Genomic DNA, 25,513 nt, shown 5'->3' on the forward strand with positions numbered 1-25,513 from the left:
ATATGCTAATAATGTAGGAATCCATAAATATTCTGAAATAAAGAAATAATGAGACACATTTAACTATTTGAGTAGGTAATACACATTACTTATTATTATAAGATAAATTCCATTTTTTCCTAAAATTATTGCATGTAATATGTGAACATTTATTTCACATTTTTCTTGTTATGTAATATATAGTTATTGTATTGTCTAAATTTCAAGTTACAAACATTTTTCACTAACTCATTTTAATTTTTAAATAACTTAAATCATTATTCTTAGTTAAAATATATAATTTCGTTCAAATTTAAACACAAAATAATTATTTTAAAAAAATGTGTTTATATATTTTTTAGGTTTATTGGCCGGTTACAGACTAAACTATTTAAATGAAACCTTGTTTTAAATTTTTAATCCTTAGCTATACAAGATGAATATTTTATACATTTTTAACTACAAAATAGCTAGTAAACTTTTAATTTGATACATTTTGTCAAAATTTGAACTTTCAATACCGATAAAAAAAAATCGTGCCTTTGTATTCTTAATATCTTTCAACTGCTGCTGTTAAAATATATCTGGAACTTAACATCAATTTTTCAAGCTGTTTAACACAATAAATATAATTGTATTGACATTTATAGAGAAAAAACACTAAAAATCTTAAAAATAAGAATGTCAGTAAAGAGATAATATTTTGAAAATTTTATCAAGTATAGAAAATGATGAAATAAGCATATGAACGAATAACCAACAAAATAGGAAAATCGAGAAAGAGAAATTAAGTGAATATCTTATGGTGTATACATTTGAAATTATTAAAATTGTATTCTGGGCTTCTCTATCCTAGGAAAAATATGGCGCTCAGTAATTTACTAGATTCATTAATATTTATAATGTCAACCACATTGTATTGTCCAGCGGAGTATTTAATACAATTAATAAAAAATTAATTAGGTTTTACAAAACAGAGAATAGAGTTTTTTTTCAATTTATTAATGGACGGAATAAATAAAAATATTTCTATTGACTTTCAGTTAAGGTGATGCTGCAACCCAGCTCAAGGCTATCCAAAAACTACAACACTAATATTTTTATAATGACAAATAATATTCTTAAAACTAAAAAAAAAACTTGAGTTCCTAGTTATCGAGACGTATAGGTATTACAAAACATTATTGACATAAATGTATTATCATTACTATTATATAATATGTAACATTTATGTTAACACAGTAATATTATATAATTAATGGTGCATTCTTGTACAACGTGTACATCGTATTTTTTATTTTTTAAAACTTTCTTTTAATCCAATTGCTTGTATTGTTATAAACTTAAATCAATGACTACATAAAAAGATTTAATTTGGGGATAAAATATGCTTACAAAATAGTTGGAGCACATAGTTCATTTGTTTTCATACAATTATAAAATGAGTATTATTGCAACTTTGAAGTATCATAAAAACTGTTGAGCTCTAGTGAATTAAATGTATGGCAATGGTTTTAATTGAAAATTGATTAATTAACCATACTTTAGAGGAACGTAAAGTAGTAGTTAGATGAACTAAAGAACCCAAATTGACAATTTGACTAACAACATTTTCAGAAAAAAATCTCTTCAAGAATCTATTAAAAAGTATAGTTGTTGCCATTTGGGAAAATAGAGTTAATTTTGCTGTTATTACAGCTGTGGGCTTAAACGTTTTGAAATTTTCATAAAAAAAATGACCATGTAAAAATAAAGGAAAACTTAATTTTTTTAAAATTATATGTTATTGATCCATATTCTAAAAACCATCGTCCGATGACATAAGACACACGCGCTCTGTATGTAATCAAGTTAGGAGAGCTTTCTACGCGAGTCCCTGTTTCTATAAGTATTTTTATGCAATTCTTTAATTTAATCACCATATTATACAGTTTAAAAGTAACTATATAATAACTTTTATATTTGGTAGAGTGGTGCCAATTTTTTTTTAATAATGCCTTCTATGAATCTATATTAAATGTTCATATTATATTGATATTTTTTAAAATTATGTAGTATGAGTTTACTTTTATTGGAACCGTGGCTATAAAATCTTCATACAAACAATAGTAACTAATGGACGGATGGATACGATTTGAGTGTAGGGTATTAAAGTGTTCTAAATGTACGTTTAGAAACCTTAAATGGATGATCCAACGGTTGTCTGTTTGTTTGTAATTAATTGACTCGAAAACTACTGATCCGTTTTCAATAAAAGTACGTAGCTAGTTTGTATTTACTTAAATGGTTGCCGCATTGGTTAGGTGATAGTAGGTGTACGTATCACTATATCATAACAAGTGGCCATTGAGCATATTCATTTTTTTTTTACAAATATCATATTTATAAACTATTTAGGAAAGGTCACCCTACGATTGTGCTTAATTCCTGGTTTCCAAAAGTATTTTTAACAACGCAATAAACTATAATTTCATATTTAATATATGTCCCTACAGTAACTACACTGATAATAAATAAGTAGTTTAATATCAACAATCTTAACTATGTACTGGTAACTAATGGACGGACGGAGGAATGGACGGACGCATCGGGATATAAGGTGTTCTAAACATATGTTTAGAAATCTAAAAAAAACACAAATCTTTGATCAACGTTGGTCGGGACGGCTAGTTATTAAAATAGAGATGAACCAAACAGGTTTTGCAATTGACTTTTCCTAAGTCCAAAGTATAATCTGGTTGCGTCTATAGTTTGTGCCCCGCAGACGTTTTGTTATTATTTTTTAACGAGAATTTCCTAGAAAAATCATTGCGTTAATGGTATAGTAAAAGTAATTTTGATAAAACATTTCTCGTCTATCCGATCCAGTTTCATTGTGGGATAGGTGCAAGTACAACTACTTGTGTTAATTGTTATTATTTTTAAGACTATTTTCGAAGAAAATCCTTCGAAACTTCTTTTTCGGATGTCGGGAGATATTTATTATTTTTCAATAGTTTTTTTTTTTTGTTGTTGTTGTTGTTTCCAATATGAAATGTTTGTTATGTGTACATTGTAAGTTTCACAATGGCATAACCGGCAGAGAGTTTGGTTCTGAACAAAAAAAAAGAACATTTTACATCTCACATATTGCTAAATGTTGAAACTGTCGTGTTGAACAAGTTACTTTCGAAAAATGTATCAAGAAACTCTGTTTTCTCATCTCACTTGGTTTTTGTTAGATATTGATGAGTTAAGGTAAAAATGTATCAACCCGATGTGTTTCATACTATTATTATTGTTTTAGATACTTACAATTTATTCTAATTTTGTTTTTCTTTCGATATTACTGAAAATTTGACAGTCGGAAAATTGGACACGTAACAATAATTGCTAGCGGCCAATTGATAGAAAATCATAAAAAAATTGTACGCTATCTACCTATTGTGAATGATAATTTATCGAAACAATCACTTTATTTTGTCTAAAATAAAATAATTGAATTAATGTTTTTCTTTTCTAACTCCCGATGGTGATATACTATCAAAATATATTGATTTTAAATTTTATCGAAGTGGAACTCTGTTTTCTTTTAAACGACATAAACCCAAACAAACGATTTCTCCAAATTTGGGGAAGATGACCATACTGGGTCAAAATGAAAACACAGTATGCAGAAGCAACAGAAAACCGAAAATTCACCTTCAAACATCATTCTCAATATTTCATCACAATTTGTTGTAAATTTAAATTTAACAATCAGTTTACAAATTTCTATTATTACTACCATATTAAATAGATTTTGGGCTAAAGTCCCTACCTACACAATCTATTATTGTTTCCACAGTTTTTATTATCATTTCATTATCAGCTTTTTTAATTCTTATAATTTCATGAATATCACTTTCAATCATATTCTTTAATAAGCTACAAAAATATTTAGTTAATAATCGAGTACAATGCACATACATTATTTTTTTTTATGTAATGTATTTAGTATTTATACTAATAGTTGAGCTGAAAAAAGTTATAACTAGTGGCTAATAGAAAAACCATATTAATCATAAGGTATACAGTGTCTTAGAAGTTTAATTTCTTTTTTTTCTGTTTTTGTTTTTACTGTTCATTTACGTTTCCATGTCAATGCAAATAGGCCCATTGAAAATTGTTTGGAAAAAAAAGTTGTACATATCAAAAAAAAAAAAACACTTTTATGTTAAGAAAAATAAATCCTAAAAAGATTATATATATATAATATACACACTATACCCATATTATATTATAGGTTCATCATAGTTTTTATTTAAATATATAAATTAACGATTTTAAAATATAGTATATACCGAAATAAAACTGATTCCGTTCAACTATATATCCATGAAATATGAAATAGCAGGTATTTGGCGTTATATTATAGTTTTAAACAAAACCAAGTGTTAGATATTACGCCTAATATTTTTGTAGTATAATATCTTTAAAAAAAAACAGGAACCTAGGTCTAATAGAATATTACTTTCGATTTGTAATCTAAATACAATAATCGCAGTACTGTGATATTGAAAAACTTCAAAATAGATACTTGGTCAAACTATATTTACCTACGAAAATAAATATCGAATCATAAAATGTTTAGTTTTTCTATTTACCATCCAATATATAAAGTATGGGAATCTAAACACTTCATTCAATATAATATAGAACTAACTTATATTTTATGTTTATTATATGTACAATCATTCGAGCACAATGTAAGTATAATTTAATTATTTAATCAAATACTAATCAGTTTTGAACTGAAAACTTGATAGGTACACTTTGAGGAAATCGAATAAGTATTTTAACTACCAGCTAGGAAATAGAAAAATTAAGCTTTATAACAAAATGTTGTTCCAAACAGAATGAATATTTTTAAAAAACAAAATCGAAATATAATAAACTAATATAAGACCATAGTATATCGAAATTATTAAATATTTTAATGAGATGGATATAAAATATGGCAAACTATAAATTTTGCACAACAATTCTCCATTTAAATTTATTGTTGTTGACTAACTTTACTCATATAATCAAACAATCTTTTTATCAATTTAATGTATGGCGTTTTGTTTTGAATTTTAGCATGATTGTCTAAGTACAAAAATACAATTTCTCGAATGAAAGTGTTGCAAATGAGCGAATCTTTTCTCAAGACTAAAATTTGTAAAAATTAACAGTAACCAAAAAATGATTTATGCATAGTACAACGAATATGTATAGATCGTGTATATTACTATTAAGAGAGCTAAAAAATATAATAAAAAAACATATATACCAAATTAGTATACCTCGTAATACGTGTCGAGGTACACGTTCTTGGTGTTTCTCTCAACTCTAAGTTAAGTAATTTCAGGATATTTTGTTTTGAAAACATTAAAAATGTTAAATTATGGGTTTTATGTTATTTTTTGCGCTCTAAAGTAGTAAAAATTTAAAATTACTACTTGTATTTTTATTATTTTTGTCTTGTTATTTTATTGTCAGAGATTCTTTTTTTTTTGTTTTTAATTAATCCCGTCTTTATATTTTCAAGTTTAACTGTAGGAAACTAGTAAATAATAAAGAAATATTATTTTAATCAAAACTTTGTTATAACAATTATTACACTTATATATTATGTTAATAATATAAAATGGTGTATGGATAAAATAAAAAAATCAATAGTTCAAAACTATTCCGTTTTAAGTTAAACAGTTAATTTTAAGTGACCTTTAAATGTTTTTTTAAATTTAATAGCTTGAAATGGAATGGTTATCTGTAAAAAAAACTACCGAAAAAAATGAACAGATAAATTCTAAAACGTATAATAAAATGCTATTCATTGTTTACGCTTTAAAACCTTTATTTATTTACTGTAATTAACGAATATGATACCTACTGAATAATACACGGAGTGATTCACAAAGTATGCTCACCTCTATTTTTTTTAAATTAACGATGAACTTATTCGAATTTTGATCTGATTTCTGAATATACTTTAAGTCCATGTTTTCAAATTTTTCGAGGTGATAAAATAACTTTTAGTTTTCAGAACTACCATTGTTTACTGTAAATTATTTTGAGACTATTTATCTGAACATTTTGCAATTTCAAAATAAAAATTCGAACTAGTAGTTTTGAGTTATTTTACTTAGTGTTCTAAGGCTAACAGGTCCACAATAACGGGTTTGAAAGGTATGCGGGCAATGATGATTGATTAAGAATGTTGAGTAATTTATATTAATCTATCAATATTATAGTTTATGAATCCAAGTATAGGTAATGCATCCATCTGATGTATCATAAAAATAGTATTAGTACTATTATCATTGTTACAAATATTGATCTAATAACTGAATAACTGAAAAATTATGCTTTTGAGTTTTAAATTAAATACACCAACATTTCAAAAAAATTAACCACTAAATAATTAATAGTAAAAAGTTGAATCATTTGAAAAACAGTATCTTGTATTAATACGGGACACTTATTGAGTAGGTAGTACAGAAAATCTAAATAATTTGAAAATACGGTGTCTGTAAAATGACAATGTAAAAAATAAATGAATTTGAATAAATTCGTTGTAAAATGAAAAATGGTGGTGGAACACAGGGTTCGATGATTCAACCTGTGCATCATAAACGTGGCTATTCTCGCAATATTGCGTGGTAACGAATTAAAATTATTTATTTACCACTGTGGTCACCGAGACGTACAATGTTACAGCAATGATATTGATCACTCTTTTACAATAATACGATCGTAAATAATACATATTTTACAAAATGTTTCTATAGTTGTCCCTGCAAAATACTTGTAATACAATAATTACTATTATTATAAAATGCATTTATAACAGATAATAATATAGAATAAGTATTATACTATTGAGACTAATTTATATAAGAAAAACGTCATATTATTATTTCGATATCCAGGCCACCTCGTGTCCAGTGGCAATCCCTGTATAGCGGACGCGTCCGTTTTACACTCCAGTTAATACGATACATTTTTCATTGCCCGTAAGTGTTTTTTTTTTTTTTTTAATAGTGTTATGCCGTAATGTTCCTGTGTAAAAGTATAAAAATACTGTTGTTACAAATCGAAACGCTTTTGAATCTGTATATTGTTATACACAATATTTAAAGTAAATGTAAAATATATATTTTTTACGATTTCCAGTGACATCCAAGTGAGTTTTGCTCAAATTTCATTGTCCATCTTCTGGACAACAGGGATGCAGTTTTTGAAGTATTCCGAACTACTGAGTCATCCAAACTAGGATCTCGACCCCAATTTATTAAAGTTATTTCCAGGTGGTAGAATAGTAGCAGGTTTACCGGTTTTTTGATATGAGCCGTGTGCCTATATCGACCACGTCATCGACGAACATTTTCAGGTTGATGATAGTCAGTGATATTGTTTTCTCTTTGATCTTGTCCTATATCAGTACACTTCCGATTTCCAGGACATACTCTCTGCACCACTCGTCCTCTGATTCGTATTCCTTCGTATTTTTTTTATATTTATTCTATGAATTATAAAGTATATTGTATAAAACTTATAATCTTCCTTCGATCTTTATTTTGCAGCGCATAATAATTAATAATATTATAATCTCTTTACATATCCAGGTATTCGTGGTTTTAGAAATAAACTCTATTTTTTCTACGAAATCAGCTCCAGCTCGTTTTATTTTTAAAGTATTTTAAACTTCTTCTTATTCACGTCCAGTTAACCTTGTTAAGTAGTCATCATTTAAAATACTTATTGCGCTTTAACATAAGCTGAAAATATTCAATTGATGAATTTTTTACAAAGTGAAAAGGATTTTAAAATTGTCTGTTTAAGTTGTTATAATATAGGTTACAAGTTAAACAGGAAACTATGCAATCGTATTGCTCTTTCGATCATTATTTTTCAGTACATAACAATATTATAATATAGTCTCGTCGTCCAGGTCTTCGTGGGTTTTGGGAAGAAACTAAATATTTTTCTACGCGATCGGCTCCAGCCTGAGTTCCAGCGCAATTTATCTCCTAACTCTTTTAGTACTTTAAAACACGTGTTGTTCGCGTTCAAGTTACCTATCGTTGTGGAGTCGTCAGTGTAAAGATATGCACACTTTTACTTGTGAGCGAATTTACATAAGCTACGGCCAATAAAAACCGGACGTCCCGAAGTATATTTAAATTTAAATCGTTTCCTGCACCGACGACGGTGGTACAACTCACGTACTAACGATTTAGATAATATATCTGTGTGACTATAATAGTGTTATTTTTATGTTTGTCGTGTGCGAATGATATCATATAATACGAGAAGTGTGGTTTCCGTCCGCCCTTCAGTCGGGAGTTCGGTCCTTTGGACAATATATTTCATCGTACGTGATTTATAATAATATCGTGCGTGACGATCTCAACCATTACGATGGGATCATCGTCCGAAAATCTATAATAATGATATTATGATAATTGGTTTCGGCATAACGACTGAACAGGCTCCGAGGAGAACATACCTGACAAATTTCCTCATGTTATTTGCCCTTAAGAGGAGGAGTACGTTATATTCGCATGTGTTGTCTCCATCTTACAAGAGCATAACATATCAAATTTTACGTTCAGCAGAACACGTTTAGTTTTGTTAGCTTAAAAATTAGAGTGAATTGACTTCTTCTTAAAATTAAAGGGAAGAAAAGCCTTCCATAATAATCTTACTTTTAATTTTAATAAGAGGTCAATTCACTCTAATTTTTAAGCTAACAGAGCTAAACGTGATCTGATGAACGTACAATTTGATATGTTACGTTCTTGTAAGACAGAGCCGACACACGCGGGTATTAACGTCCTCTTAATAATTTTGGTTTGTTATGTTTATGTTTTTAAGTGACACTATGGTTTTTATATGTTAAAAAATAATAATCGTTGTCTTATCTTTGTGTAGGTAATAATAATAATAATAAATTGATTTCTATTGAAAATATTTGTACAATAATTATTTTGTTCCAATGCAAACCTAATATTTGACCATGATTTCGACGAAAAAAAGATTACCACCCGTCAAGGTAATTTTTTTTTTCGTAACTTCTGTAAAGAAGTTTCACTTCATACTATCAAAGGTACTCATTGCACTCATTTTTTTTTTGATTATTATTGAATCATGTTTTAGATTTAAATCGCATTCTATCTGAATAAATTCATCTTTGACAAAAACAGAAAATATCATAAAACTTCTGGTAGTCGGTCAAAAAATGACTGCTGAAGAGGCAAAGGGCAATAGAAGGATGCATTAAAATAATTTGAGTCTGGTGCATATTGCAGTCACCGAGAAAATAATATGGGTGAAATAGAAGTTTTGTAGTTCCTTCCTTCCATGAAACTCCAATATCGTTTCCTCTCCATAGGGCCAAGCTCGCTACAAGACGACAGATGCGTTTTGAAATTAAAAAAAAAACATTTAAAATAAAAACCAAAAAACGAAACACCCTGGCACCACCAATTCACCCCCGTCCCCACACACATGTACGAATCGAGTGGTGTTTGTTGGCCGTCACTCACGTATCGCTGTTGTATTTCTGTATGGCAGTGGGGTCGGGCACGAACGCGGAACACGATGAATACTTAAACCGCCTCAGCCCCAATTGGGGTTTCCACTCCCTTTTTCATCACGTCCCTCGAGAAAACGCGATTTCGGACAGTACCATAAAGCCTGATGAATTTTTTTCTCGTCGTTTCGTTTGTTTCTTCACCCACCGGTATTGAATACTTTTCGTGTTTACCTCGGCTTCTTTCGATGATCAATCAAAACACCCCGCTGAATCGTACAATCGTAATCTGCGATTGGGTACTCACGTATTACAATATAATAACAATATTTGTGCAGACGCGATGTTATATTCAGATACTATCCGGCGTGGGGTCGTTTAGCAGCATTTCGAAAAAGGTCTGAGGTGGAGGTGGACAATTAAACAACAACTCACCACGCCTTTTTAAATGGGACCGAAGCGCGTAGATAAGGTGAAAAAATATAATAAGCAGTGTTCTTGTCCTATTTTTTATTACGTCGAAGTCGTAATGGTTGGTAATAATGGTCATTTAACAGTGTTTTTTTTTCTTGCCCGGTATCAGCACGCGCGCTTGTTCGTTCACACAAAAATGTAAACAAAACGGTCGTCTAATCGTGTGTTTTTAATACAATTGATTTCGGTCGAACAGTTGTGAATAAAAAAAAACGTAATAAACAATGGGCTCAGAACCAATAGAGGCACTAAATCGATTTTTTTTAAATCCACTCCATTTTGACAAACACATGTTTATTGATTAGTGATATTTTATCTGAGCTCATGACCATCCATGATGGCTTAAAATGTGGTAAATCGAAATAATTCATAAGTTTATAATTTAATAGAGATTTAAATAGCACCTTTTGGTTTTAAATTATAGTGTATTAGTGTTACGACCAAAAAGCTCTTTCAAGAGCATATAAATTAGTGATAACTAGAGCTAGGTTTTAAATGACTTTTGCGTTTTTTTTTTTTTTTAAGTGATATTCAGTTCTAATCAAAAATTAAATTTGTTTCGTGGGATAACAATTGGAATGTGTAATTTTTGCATTTTTTGCATTTTTCATGTTATTACATGTTATTGCACTTTTAAACTAATTTTTACAAATATTACGTTCATTTTGTGTATTTAAGCTCATTTTTGTTTATTTTAAATTTTTTTAATATGTGTTGTATAGGTAATCTCAATTAATACCCGTATGAAAGTAGTACCTTTGTACTTATAACGACAACATAGCATAATATTATTGCTGTTATACCAGTTTTCGATAAAATTATTGTCGCCCGTCGGCGAATCGAGAAAATTAATAAAATAAAATAATATTTGAATACATTTGTTATATTTACTTCTTGAAACAAATGTTCACCTTTTTTGTGTAATATAAAAATGAAAAAATAATAATTAATAATTAATAACAATTAAATTGTTTTCGCTCATTTAAGTTCATTTTTTAGAGTTTCTAGGTCATTTTTGCATTTTTGTGTATTTTTTAGGTCATTAAATCCTAGCTCGTGTGATAGCAAATAATCACTATCTCGTATAAATGTATAATACATTTATGCACCATACAATAATAATATGATGGTCCGACATAATTAATACTAACAAAATAAAAAAAACATTTTGTTGAGGTGATTATAGGGAAGGCGATAGAGGGTAGATAGAGGGTAGATCTACTAGAGCGTGGTTGATCTGAATGTCATTTGTGTCATAGGCAGTTAGAAGTTAAAATGAGGTAAATAAAAACATTTCCGACAGGGGGAGGGGTTATTTTTTAATAAACAGTTGAAATCGGTTACAACGAGTTTCAAGGGCCACCAAACTTTTTTCATTGCATCTAACCGGTAGCTCGTTATACATAGTTAAAACAGGCATTCGTTGTAACCGGTCAATCATCACAGTAACCGGCTCGGGGGGTTGGCCCAACGTTAGAAAGGCAATCAGAACTCAATTCAGTATTATATCGGCTGATGACTGGGGTGGAATTTCCCAAAACCGATGTTGTGATTTCAAATCAAAGCTAAAATGTGTATATCAACAAAATATAACGAGCAGGTTGACATAAATATTTATATCACAAAAAAAAGATAGCGACCGGCTCATTATAACCGAACATTTCTTCTATAATTCGATGTATTTTACTCGTTAACACGATAACTCGTTATAACCACAACTCGTTGTAAACGTATATTTTAACATACAATAATACGGGCTAGTACCGGGGACCTAGCGTTTTTCTCGTTGTAAGCAGTGTAATCCCGTTGTAAGCGATTCTCGTTACAGTGGTTTATACTTCACTTTATTACTATGTATTGTACATATTTTTTTAAAATTCAAAAGTACCTACGCTGTTTTTCCCAATTAAAAAAAAAAAATTCTGTGTAGGATCTTACTAATGGACCCCGTCCCAGTCTTGATTACAAATTCTTGTATTCTTATGATGTTGAAGGGGTGGGATAAGAGTTTTGAAAAGTAGTTTTTCAAATGGTAGTTTTTAGGTTATCTCTTCCCAAAAATTGTCTCTGGGTGCAGGTAAATGCACAAATAATTTGACTAAATGATGCAAGACCATATTTCGTAACTAATAATCAGCACCAATACAAAATATTACAATATAAATAATATAAGTAGACATTTTAGTCATCATAGTTTGCAGTAAACATAATATTATTTAAATTCCATGGTTTGTATTAACGAGATAGTCAAAAGATATCAATAGTAGTTATTAATATAATATAGATCAAAGATTTAGTGACACGGCGTAATGTATAGTCAAAATAGGTACATCAATGCATATCCGTTAAATAATCAATATTATTATTTACTATCAATATTAAAAATAATAATATTATAATGTATTTAGTAGCTGTACAAAATATATATCCCTTGACCATATAGGTACATATGAGGATAACTGTATTGTGCAATTTTTAACTTTCGAGTGGGTGTACACTGTACATTTTCAATACAACTTTATAAAACCTATTTTAAAATATATCTACATAAAAGAAACAACATTTAATGTGAAAATATAAGCTTTATTATGTCAACACTAATTAATTGATTAGTAATATAATATTATTGTATTTTGTTAAACAATTTTTTTTATCCATTTTGATATTATTACTAATGGAATTTTTTATTTTCATTTTTTTTTCGTCACACTCAGATAATCGTAGACAATTATATCTTTTTCAAAATAATATACTCTTTAATTCAGTATTCAGCTCCTATTGAAATATATTTTTTTTTAATGTCCTATTACAGCAAAATTACGTCACTGAGCTCCGATAACAGTCATTTCCCCAATTCGACGATAGTAATGATAATAATAATTATATTTTGTCATTGCACTCAAATGTACTGCCATAATAATAAACACCGCGTAACATTATACAGCCGTTTGCCGAGTGAGCAGAATAATTCGACCACACCCGACCGAGTTTTTTCGTCGCTGTTAATTATTATATTGGCTTCAACCACCGATCGTAACACTATATTTTTTGTATTTTTTTCAGACTGTAAAAACAACAACGAAAAAAAATTACCTGAATAACATGTTCGTTTAAATTAACTTTTATATTAATCGCACAACGCAGTTTTATTGTTGTTGTTTTGACACACACACACACACACACACACACACACACACAACGCGCGATTGGGTTGTACCAGTTTCATAACGTTTAATTTCAATAGGCTGTGAAGGCATTCAGATTATGCTTTTCTATTGTTTTTACTCCACATTTACCTGCCCACAAATACGTCAGTTTCACGCACCCCGGATTACGGAGCAACAATACGTACCTATTATAATATGGGGATAGGAACGATATTTTTATTTTAGACAACGAATTAATGCAAAGCGAATAATATTATGCGTGTACGTCGGTGGGGGCAGAGGGTGTGGTCACGATTTGTTCCCATATTATAATACATTTTACGGCAAACGTGAATTCAAAATCATGAAATATCAAATCGTCCGTCACATGTCTGCCAAATCCACCAATAGTCGATGAGGGGGGGGGGAGATAGTTTAAAAGTATTTTTTTAGAAAAAAATTGGAACTTTTACGAACAATCAGTTTTTGACAAAATTGATTTTATTATTTGGTTATATTTCTAAAATCAATAACCGGAGATAAGCACTTGAGATGTTCACTGAATGTTTTTATTAGAATTATATTAAAATATATTATATTATATGCTTAAGTAACTTTTGATATTTTCTGAGCTGCAGTAGACATTTTTAATTTTTTTTGTTTTATAAATATTGATTACAACAATTTGCTAATGGTAAAACAGCTTGAATATAAAAGTTTTTATTAGTTACAAATGCATACAATTGTAAATCTAAGGTTTGACAGTTTAATACATTTTGCACGTTGAGTTTTTTTTAAAGTGACCTTAAAGTTTCTAAATACATACCTGCTCTGAATTTTTTTTATTTTTTATATTAAGTTTAAATTTTGATAACAAATATATAATTGAAGGAAAATTAACGTCTTTAGTTATTTCATTATAATTAAAATATATTTGGGAACATGACATTTGTATTAATGCACACAGTGTAGGTTTTAAAATATTTTGATTAATTTTGAGCTATTTAAACAACAAACCTATTCACACGGTTTGTTTACGGTATGCCGGTACGTCTAAAAAAAAAAAAATAGCAAAAAGTTCAACATTTTTTATAGGCAACGTTATTATTGCAAAACAATTTGACAAAGCTGTCCAAAAAGCGGCGGCTGAACTGAACGATGATAATATTTTTATAGTCACAGTTGATTAAATTTTGATCATTCTAATGACAGTCATTTTAATAAAGTTGTGGTATCGAAAACCCAGGATTTGTCCTTCGTAGGGGGGGGGGGAGGGCTGAATGATGTGTTTACACAGAGTTGTCTTAACTAAGGTCTCCCATAAGTTTAGCATACTGTTACCAAAGTTTTTTTTTTCGAATTTATACGTCTTAACGACAACACAAGTTTGTATTTTGCAATAACTTTTATTAACCATAAACAAATTTTTTAATTTTCTTAAAATGTCGGAGTTTGAGTTGTAGCTCCCTACTCTAGCACTCCCAATACTACGCCAGTGTTTGGTCAAAAACTATTATTTCCATATTTTCTCTCTTATAATATTATTATATTCTAAACATTGATACCACAACATTCTGATATTTTATATATTATGTTTAAACAATATGCGAGTGCAATAATATTATATTTTCCGTGTTTTAGTAAGTAGAAAGTATGTACAACTGTTGTTGGTTTGTTGTGGGGACAAACAATATGTGTTGGATTTATGGCATGGAACAGTCGAAAACGCCAAAACGTGATCTAATGAATTCGGAGTGTCTGCTCTTCATGGAAAAAAAACCCGACTACTTAACTATTATGTAATAATACAATAATAACCATTAGCTTGTTACATATTAATAAACACCGAATTTCTAGCAGTTGACGGTATGTTGTGCTGCGGTTTGCCCAGTTGGTACTCTAAATCCTGAAAGTTTTCAAATCTCGGAATCGTCTACCATAATAGACGTCCACGAATACTTACACTGGATGATAAAAATCATTACAAGCAACCATGAACTTCGTGACGTTGGGAAAGAAGCTGACTGAAATTCGCAAGTATTCCATGGATTTAAGAGTATCTTTCGTAGGTGGAAAAATTATAATAACCACTAAATCATCTAACTAGTTTTAATAATTAAGCTAATTATTTTTACAATTTACTTAGCCGTAGGCCTAATAACCTTCTTATTAGTAAGTTATAAAGACTTAAAAATGAAATTGTGCATTCTACCCAAATACATATTTACTCTAAAATTATTGTATTCTCAGTGAAACTTGATCAAAAAAAGTTTGGGCATCCGTTATGTATACAAACTATAAGTTCTATTGGAAAATACTTTTTATTATAAGTCCTAAATTGGAACAAATTTCGTGCAAACTTAAGGAATATCGAGATTTGACTCGATGATACACTTCATCGGAATTATTAATGACTTATAGGTAGGCTAGCATTTGAAAAAAAAAATTGTTTTGTTTTATTTACAATCAAAACGTTACGCAAATTTTGTGTTTATCGTTATTCAGAATTAAAACGTTGTATAAAATTTGCGTTCATCGTTATTTAAAATGTAAAAGCATTTAGATACCTGTTTAAAAGTACACAGGCCGTAATTTAAAAGTATATGACCATGACCTTTTTTTGGGAACATAATTTCCCTATTCTGAGTTTTAAGTAGGTATTGTATAATTTTATTTATTTTATTTTATTTATTTTATTAAATGGGTTAAACTAATACTATATTAATATAAAATATAAATATTAAACATTTGACAACAATTAGACAAACACTGATGAGTGATGACTGAACAAATCTGAGCAAACTGAACACCGAACACAATAGTATACATTTTGACTGTAGTACAGATAGTACAGTACAATATTATCAGAGTGTCACTATTATTAGCTATTGGTAATTAAATTATTCTATTAATACCTTCTTATTAAGTTTTAAAATAATATATAATACAGGATCTACCGGATAGGCTGAATACGGAATAAAATTAATTCTTGGATTGAATAAATAATTAAATACTACTAAGTATTATTAAATAATTGGAAATTAATTATTTCGTTTAATTGAATACAATATATACCGTTTTGCGTTATGTTTTGTTTAATGATATATCATATATTTTATTAAACGTTACGTTTTGTGTTGTGTTATTTATTTATTTATTTATGTTTATCGTTTTCCGTTATAATTACGTTTACAAATTTCAATCGTTTTTTATCAAATATAACGTCATAATCATAACGTTATTATAAAGTTTGCAAGCCCTGAAAATAATAGTAGGTATAGGTACCTAAAGCACAACATTTTAGCTTTTATAGAGATATACCTATAATATACTTCCGTTATTGGGAAACAAGATTGGATCGTTAACAGACTTACAAACGGAAACATGTGAAATATCAAATTGTCTGTTGTATCGTTTACAACAAGTTGTTTTTTTTTCTGCTCCTTTCAAACTTAATTAATTCTAACAACTTAACATTTCACTATTGTTTCCTCTTTCGGCTGATAGTTTATAGTTATGGATAACGTATCTGTTGAATTAATAAACTCGCAAAGAATACAGACGAGCACTCGCATAATGTGCATTAAGCTTATTGTTGATTTTAGATTTAACTTTATAAATAATTTCGTTGTTAAGTTCCCAAACTTAAAAACTTAATGTGTTTGTAAGACATTGTTTCTACAAAATTAATAACTTCAAAGTTGAAATATTATTATCCTTTTAAATCCACATAAACATAATATACATATTATATATTAAACACTACACATACAAACGCATTAAAATCCTGTTAAAACTTTCAGCTTCGATGTCATAATGTACTCGCGTGGCAGCATATAGATCATGAGAAATTCGGTTTCTCAAGTGCTCAGAACTTATAGCTATAAATTAAATAATTGCCGTGCTTAATGGGCCATATAACATTGTCATTTCCATTGAGCATTTCACAATACAATACCAGTATTATGGTACCCTGCGAGTTCTCATAGGATGTATTGGTGGGTACCAACACGTACTTAAAACTTCAGTCGACTCATTCACATATTTTGTAATAACTCAGTATGCTTGAATGTTTGATAGATGCAAGATACGATTAAAAATCATAGTGTAATCATTCAAATTACCCATGTACAACAATATTATGGTCCCTGTAAAAATGCTTAAAATACTTATCGCTAATGAGTTTTTATCATTAATTATTAAACAGTAGTACTTATAAACTAATAGCTAAGAATCGAGAGAGCGTTTTTAGCTCCGGCTTCTGTCGACGCATTCATATTTTTTTTAATAACGCGGTGTGTTGTTTTATGGATGCATATGCATTTGATTACAAATCATAATGTATCTATTTAAAGAGCCCGAAAATCAATATAATAAATGGTAAAAAATACGTATAACACTTTGCGTTCATTAGTTTTCATCAATAGTATGTACACGGTGAAAGTGTGTACGATACAAATAAGGTACGTACGGTGGGTACGAAATCATCGTGTATTCGTTCAAAGTATGTACCCTTGTAATAATATGATCCCTGTAAAATACGCAAAATACTTAACGTTTTACTTTAGTTTTTATCAATAAGTATTAAAAAGTTTCGTAATAAACTAATAGCTGGGAATCGAGATAACGTTTTTCGCTGTACTCTGAAAATGACTATCGTACACGCACATCACCATTGCATTTTTTACTCATCACAAAATAATAATTGAAGTGTTCAAATTAAAAAAAAAAAAACCCTATACATTTAAAATTGGATTTTTGTAAAAATACAACGTTGTCAAATTAAAAGCGTTCGTAAAACGATATTGATTAACTCCAATAATAAAGCAATTATTAGATAATTAGAATTTTTAATAAGTATCTGTGTCAAGATCTGGACGGTGCGGTAGCCAGGGTTTTTTTTAAGATAAGCGTATTAATTTTGTATTTAAATTTCACTGGTAGGCTACATAATTTACGGAAGTATCATATTACACCAAATACGCCGCTTCTACGCTAGAATATAATATAATTTATTTTGTGATGACATTTTTTAAATACACCACCAAGAATGTTCGAGTGCATTTGAATTTGAAATATAATATTTTAGTTAAAAATATGAAGCAGTGGTTATGGTTGGTGCAATTAAGCTGAAACATTAAATAGCACACAATTTATATAGGAACAAATATTTAATCAGGCAACAATTTGCAGCAGTATTACTTAATTGTATCCGGACAAGGTTAATAATTGATCTCTTATTTAAAAGAAGAAAACCGTAATTGTTATCGAGTGTCAAGAAGAAGTGGACGGGTTAACCTACCGTTTTCAGAACTGTGACAATAAATTGATTTTACGATAATGCGTATGGGTGTGACTTTTTTTGGAAACGCTTTTTATAGTAAGAAAAAAAATTCTGATCATAAAATTCGATGGAGGTTTCCGGTAAAAATTGTGTATAGTTGGTAATTTTAAAAAGTTTAAATTGAAAATTCTCAGTACTTTTAAAAATAAAATAAATGGTGGAAAAAATATGAACATTTGTTGAATTGTTAGTATTAATATTAAAATAATTGTTTGGTACCCATGCGGTTACCAAAAGAAGTCAGAACAACTTGGGTCAGAATTGATTTCGCGCGTATATTATATGAGAATATATTATTGAATTAAAAATTAAAAATGTAAATTCAACTCATTCATTTCACTGTAACTTCATTACAGCGAGCCACTATACCAGAAGACATACTCTACCTGCGCGTCTTTGTTTTTTTGTTTTAAATTGTAAAGGTTACCGAGTGTCAATATGAACTGGACTGGTAATATCTACCATATTCGAATGGCCGCGACATGACCGTCGACGACGATTGGTCGCGATGCATCAGACAAAGCCATTAACATCGTGAGGCCGTCAAACCGAAAGTGATAGCGTCGAAAAGTGCAGTTCCTACGCGCTGCAGCATCAGATTTTCAATATAATGTGCAGGGTTTTGAAAATGTGCATCTCAAAGGATAATAATAGATTCCTCGTGTGACATAATAATAATATGTACGTAAAATAGTACAGTGTCTGCGGGCACCGCGTCGGTGTAGTCGATATATTTTATGTGTGTATTTTTTTTTTTCGGTCGAATTAAATCGACCGAACGCGAGCCGGAAGTGGTTATATAAGCGGGGGGGTTGGACGGTGGAAGCGGTCGGGCGGCGTGGAAGGGCCCGACGGTTTAAAGCGTTATTTCCGGTTCGGCGGTTTTAGCGTGTCCTGTCCGTGCATATTCGCCGCCCCCGGAGCTGAGTCCCTCCTCCCTTCCATCCCGCGCATCTTCCCTCGTCATCGTTGTCCATCACCCGAAGGTGCACGTGAAATCAAAAACTCAAAATCCATGTTACAACACCTACTGTAGCCAAAGGGACACTATAGTACCTATGTATCCAATATCCATAAATATTAAGGGGACGTGAATCGTACTCGTAGCCAGCAGATGCGATGACGAGAAATTATACGCTCTGGACAGCCGATGATCGATAGAACATAATAATATATTATAATAATCATATAAATATTAAATAAATGGATATATTGAGTAGACCGGCCCCTGTGAATTCAAATCGGATCCGAGAAAGACACGGCCACAAATATTATTTTATTTATAATATGTAATAACCAAGGGCTGTTTTAGTTAGCCCACAATGGTTAAAATTTAGAAATTTCGATGACAAAATATCAATTTTACATTAGTAAGAGATAATTTTGGTGAAAAAATATAAGAAAGTACACCTTCCTAGTTGTATAGTGAAGAAGTAATATATTTTTATGGCGTAATGCTTGTGACGAAGGTGGTTCTACGTTGGCAAACCACATCATCATAGTAAGCTGTGGTGGAGAAGGGGTAAGGTGCAAGAATTGAAGAATGACTCTGTGGCAAGTGATCAATTTTTTTTTCATACACAAGCAACACTCCCAAATAATGCCCAGAATTTATTCCAAACGTACTCTAAAAGATTATCTATATAGTTATAATGATATGTAGAACCCACGATACAGATGCATATTATTCCGTAACCTAGCGTACTTCTAGGGCACAGCAAAGATACCTGTATGCATAGTTAGAAGCGTCAAGGGGGAGGGGGGTTAAGCCCTCCGCCCCTGCCTAATCGTTGTAGAACCGCCGAACAAAAAACCTGAAGATTGTACAGCACATTCGAATATCATATGAATGAACACCAAAATAGATGATGTACAAACATCGACTAGATTTCACATCAAAGTTATTCTACCTAATAAAATCTGAAACAATATAGAGCCTATATATGCTTGAACACTCATGCTTAGTGGGGTGGGGGAGTGATATCGTAAGTCAAGTCGCGACCGATTGCGATGACACGAAATTATACGCTCTGGGCCACGAGCGATAGACCATAATCTCATTACGATTGATGGTGTGTCCATAATATGATCAAGTCGTTTATTTTACAGAATATTTATACTCATAGACCGGTCATGTGAATTCGAATCAGAACCATACTTCTGTTTTTCAAACCAAAACCTTCTTTATGAATGTGAACGAATTAGTTGATAATTTTTTAGAAAATGTTGATATATCTAGTTCAAAATTCGAACATTTAGTTTCTCAGTTATTAAAATGTTAATGTTAAGAATAATATATAATAGTTCTTAAAAATGATTTTGTAAAAAAATAAAATAGATACATTTTGGATCTATTATTTAATATACTTGTACCATTTTTATAAATTATACATAATGATGGCACAATATAAGTTACTAACATTTTCAAATTGTCATAGACCCAATATCTTCCAATCTCATTATCTAGATTACTCAATAACTACTTCTCCGAATTTTAATTGTTATAACTCGCATTATCAGAAAAGTTATTTGTTAAATATTATACTGTATGAAATGGGGTTGTTATTTGGAAAACAGCTCCATTAAGTTTTTTAATTTTAATTTCAATTTTGCTGAACTATAAGTTTTTCTGATTGAAATTTAAAATAATACATTTATTTTTTTAATATATTTACTGTCGAACAATATCGATTTAAGTGTTTTCTGATTTTTAATTATGTTTTAAAGATAATTATTTAATTTAAAATATCATTTTTACATTCTTACAATTTTAAATTTTAATTTATTATACGAGCCATAAGAGTAGGAGCAGGATTTTCGCGGTTTTAAGTGCCATATTGTTCAGCTGTGAAACTGGCATAAAAACTGGCATGAGAAAAGAAAATATTAGTTAGGTAACAGCCAGCCGATTACCAATATTATAGACCAGTTACCTATTGTAGAATTTTAAAGTGTAAGTCGATTTATGTAGGAAAACATAAAAAAGATTATTATTTTGACATAAATTATTGATTTTAGTTTTTTAAATTTCACAATAAATTTAGAATATCAAAAGAAATTAATTTGAATTTTTACATTAGATATACTTTTACTCGCTTAGAATATTATTAACGATTTTTTGTTATATCTAAAAATTATTTTGAAATCGATTTCTAGCTCGGTCAATGGGTACAGATATGATAAGCGTACAAGTCGAAAATTCATTATTATTATTATATTCGTCTACAGTTCAGACGAACGGGATTGAAGCGAGATCGAAATCAAAGTTAATTATCAACCAAAATATTAAACGAAGTCGTGTCTATAGAATATCATTACGAGACCGTCTGATGAATGGCGCAAGAAGAGTTTAAATCGTTTACTGTACGCATATAACTGGGACGACATGAACAAAAAAGAAAAGTTTTCGAAACGGCACAAAGCAGATAACTCACAAATAAACTATAGATTAAAATGAATATGAACTAATTGATATAATGTTTATGCGAAAAAAACACTATTAATTCATTTATTTCATGTTAATTCGATAACATATTTATCTATCAATCACAATAAATTGTTACAGTAATAATATCAAGTTGGAAATATTATTTATTATAATAATTATTGTTGAGTTAGATATTTTGTTTTTGTTTGTACGGTTTAATATCGATGGGTTCATATTTTTAAGTGCATATTTGATGATTTGTTAGTGCATTAATGGCATTGCTCTACTATATTTAATGTATGGACATAAGTATTAATATAGGATTTTGAGCACGAAAACAGTTTACCCAATTCTATGGTCTATGTTATTCACAATTCCTAAATGCACTATAACAGTGCACACTATATTCGCAGCACATAATAGAAGCGACAGCTATCAAAATACCATTGTTCACTGAAAAATATGTCCTTGAATCGACTGTCATAATTTTTTTCTGTGATATTCCTGTTGATAATAATAATAATACCATAAGAATCAGACGGTTTTTTCCGCTGATAAATTCACTCATCGCAACATATTTTGTGCTGCAGTGAGTGATCTGATGTTGATTTGGAATTATATTTTGTGGACAAAGTAATTGTTCCGAAACTAAATGCATTTAAAAAGTATTTACATACAGCCACCGATCCAAAAAAGTTAGGAAAGCATGTGTTCTAATGGATATCGTCTAGAATATTTGCCATGAAATTACATTTCCGAGCAGAATTTGTTGTTGAAATAATATTGTAATTCAAATGAAATACGATTCCAAAATAATGTTATTCAATAAAAATACAGTTCCAATAGTACTGCGTATTTCCAATTTTATATTTTTTTACTAAATAATATGGAGCCAAACGAATAACTGTCCAATATTCTTCGATTAGTTGCATTTGTTTTTGAGTAATACGTTTCCGGTAAAATATAATTTTAAATCAATGCGGATGTAAATGTTTTCCAAGTTTTCACGTTGTGACCAATTATTGTCCAACAAAATGTACTCATTATCGGGTGTACAGATCTCCCAAAATCGACTGAGCCTCTCAAAACAAGTTGCAAAAACATTTTTTTTTATTCTTTTTTTTTTTTTGAGACATGTTCATAACTGGTTGTTGGAACAGAAATATTTAGACAATAGACATAATATTATAGCGAACAAGTTTTTTTTCAGAAACTTATTTTTGTGAAAAATATTTCGTCAGCATTGCATATTATCGGATTACCAAATTTTCTAAAAAGAGTTAAAACTATTCCAGCAAAATACTACTTTTCCAAATAACATTATAAACGATTCCAAATTTATATTTTTCAACTGTTGGATTTCCAAACGTAAATATTTTCGAGTATCAAATTACTTTTCAAACAAAATATTATGTTTTGCGAATTTCCATGACGGTCCGATCAATTATTATTATTTTCCGACAGTAAGCAGCCCTCTCCAACTAGTCCATCTATTCGCGTTTGCAATTTAATGAATACTTTACTCCTCGATATACGACGACAATATTTGCAAAGTTCAGCTCTCCGCTCAGAATTGCACGATTTCATAATATTACGATAACAATAATTAGGGAACGGATTTTATTTTAGTATAAAATCAAAAATATTTAAATATATATTTGTTTTTTACTTAATAAATATTTATTTATCAATGTATAATATTTAAATTGAAAATAACATTAAATAATTAATTTAAAAAAAAAAAAATTTTAAATGTATTCTGAATCATCATAGTCTTTGTGTGAGAAACAGTTAGAAAGAACATATAGCTTGAAATTTTCAAATGTAAAGTGGCGGCCGTTCGGTCTTAACATTGCTTTGCAACGGCTGAATGACCTCTCTATATCGACGGAGGTGACAGGCGCATATTTTATACACAATATTTCTTTTGGAGTGTATTACATTTCTGAATAATTATTGTTATTCGGAGTTTTGTTTAATAGTATGTCTCTTATTGACAATACAGTATTATATTAAATCCTGTGCTTTTCCAAGACATTTTTTAATTTTGAATTGGTTAAAACTCTAATTTCTCCAGGAACATATTCTAATTGCTTTATGGCATTATCAACTATTTCTAAGCTCTCCGTTAGCGGCATTTTAGAAGTTTCTAATTTTGAAATAGTATCAACTAAAAATCCAAAATTAGTCGAAATAAATGCTAAATTTTTTTGCGAATTTTTACTGTCTATGAGCTCAACAGTTATTTTCAAAATAGTTTCTTCGTAGACCCCACTAACGTAATTTTTTCGAAGTGTACTCTCGTCGGGAATTTTGTGACCAGTATATTTTTCCATAAAATTTTTAAATGCAACATTTTTTAATTTAAAAAGAGGAATGTCTGAACGCACAAGGGCACGACACAAATCATCATTAAAAACCGACTTACTACTGGTAGATGCAGATGATGTAGAAATAAAATTTTGTTGAAATATAGGCTTTCTCTCTTTATTGCCTCTATGTTTACTGGTATAGATGTGCTAAATAACTTGACCACGTTGGTCGCAGATACTGATTTATCGCAAGGCTGACAGTATAAAACTTGTCCATCACTCCTAAAAGTTTCATTGGGAAATTCTTCCAAATAAATACTAGCTTTTGACCTTTTTGTGCGAGCTACTTTGGGCATATTTTAAATAGTTAACACTATTATATCATACAAACTTCACAAACAGACACAATACGAAAATAACGTGATCGAATAACGCTCATACGATTACTGATCGAAAACAGAAAACATATACTCGTATACTGAAATTACTACCTACTACTTAGATAACTTATCCTATCTAAGATAACTAGATAACTAGATTGTCGTTTGATGTCAAAGGTGTACAGTACAGAGACCTAATCGCATCGCAAAATACTAAAATAAAAACGGAAATTCTTCAATAATACGGAATACGTATATTTATTCGTAAAATAATTAAAATATACACGAAAATTCCACAATATTACATAATTTATGTATTTATTAATAGTTTAATTATTCTGAAACATTTGAAAATATATTTAAAATAAAATTAGCATCAGATTACTTAAAATTAAATGAAACGTATGCATATATCGAAAACTTTCCGATGCTATTATAACATAAAAATATTTATTTAAATTAAAATCCGTTCCCTAATAATAAGTAATAGAAGCATCCGAACGGACAGGCCGAGCGATTTTTCACCGTTTATTGTTACAACATGACTAACTGCGAAACATTATTCCGCCGTCGTGGATGCGCATGGTGCATATTACAATAATTTATAATAATATGATATAGTACGCGTTTCTGCGTTGGCTTTATTTTTCGTGACTGATTCGATTACACAATGTGCAAAGACGGGCAAGTTAATTAAATAATATGCAATAAATAATTGACTCGAGTTAAGTAGTTAAGTTAAGGTAATCACACGATCGTTCACCAAACACGATCCCTTATCAAGAAACATAAAAAGAAATATTAGGTTTAATATTATTACTACATGTACATTATTAGATTATTTGGTATTTATACCCTTTGTGTACATTATGTTTGATGTAGAAACCAAAAATGCAAGAACATTTTTAAC

The 25,513-nt window shown here is 29.7% G+C and overlaps 1 protein-coding gene across 2 annotated transcripts in view; it reads right to left on the reverse strand.

Moving 5' to 3' along the window:
* The window catches only part of LOC111034999 (carbonic anhydrase-related protein 10), a 264,532-nt gene that overhangs the window by 39,799 nt on the left and 199,220 nt on the right, over nt 1-25,513 (reverse strand). The window lies entirely within an intron of this gene.

This window comes from Myzus persicae, unplaced genomic scaffold (assembly GCF_001856785.1).
Source record: "Myzus persicae strain clone G006 unplaced genomic scaffold, MPER_G0061.0, whole genome shotgun sequence".
In the NCBI taxonomy this organism is placed as follows: domain Eukaryota; kingdom Metazoa; phylum Arthropoda; class Insecta; order Hemiptera; family Aphididae; genus Myzus; species Myzus persicae.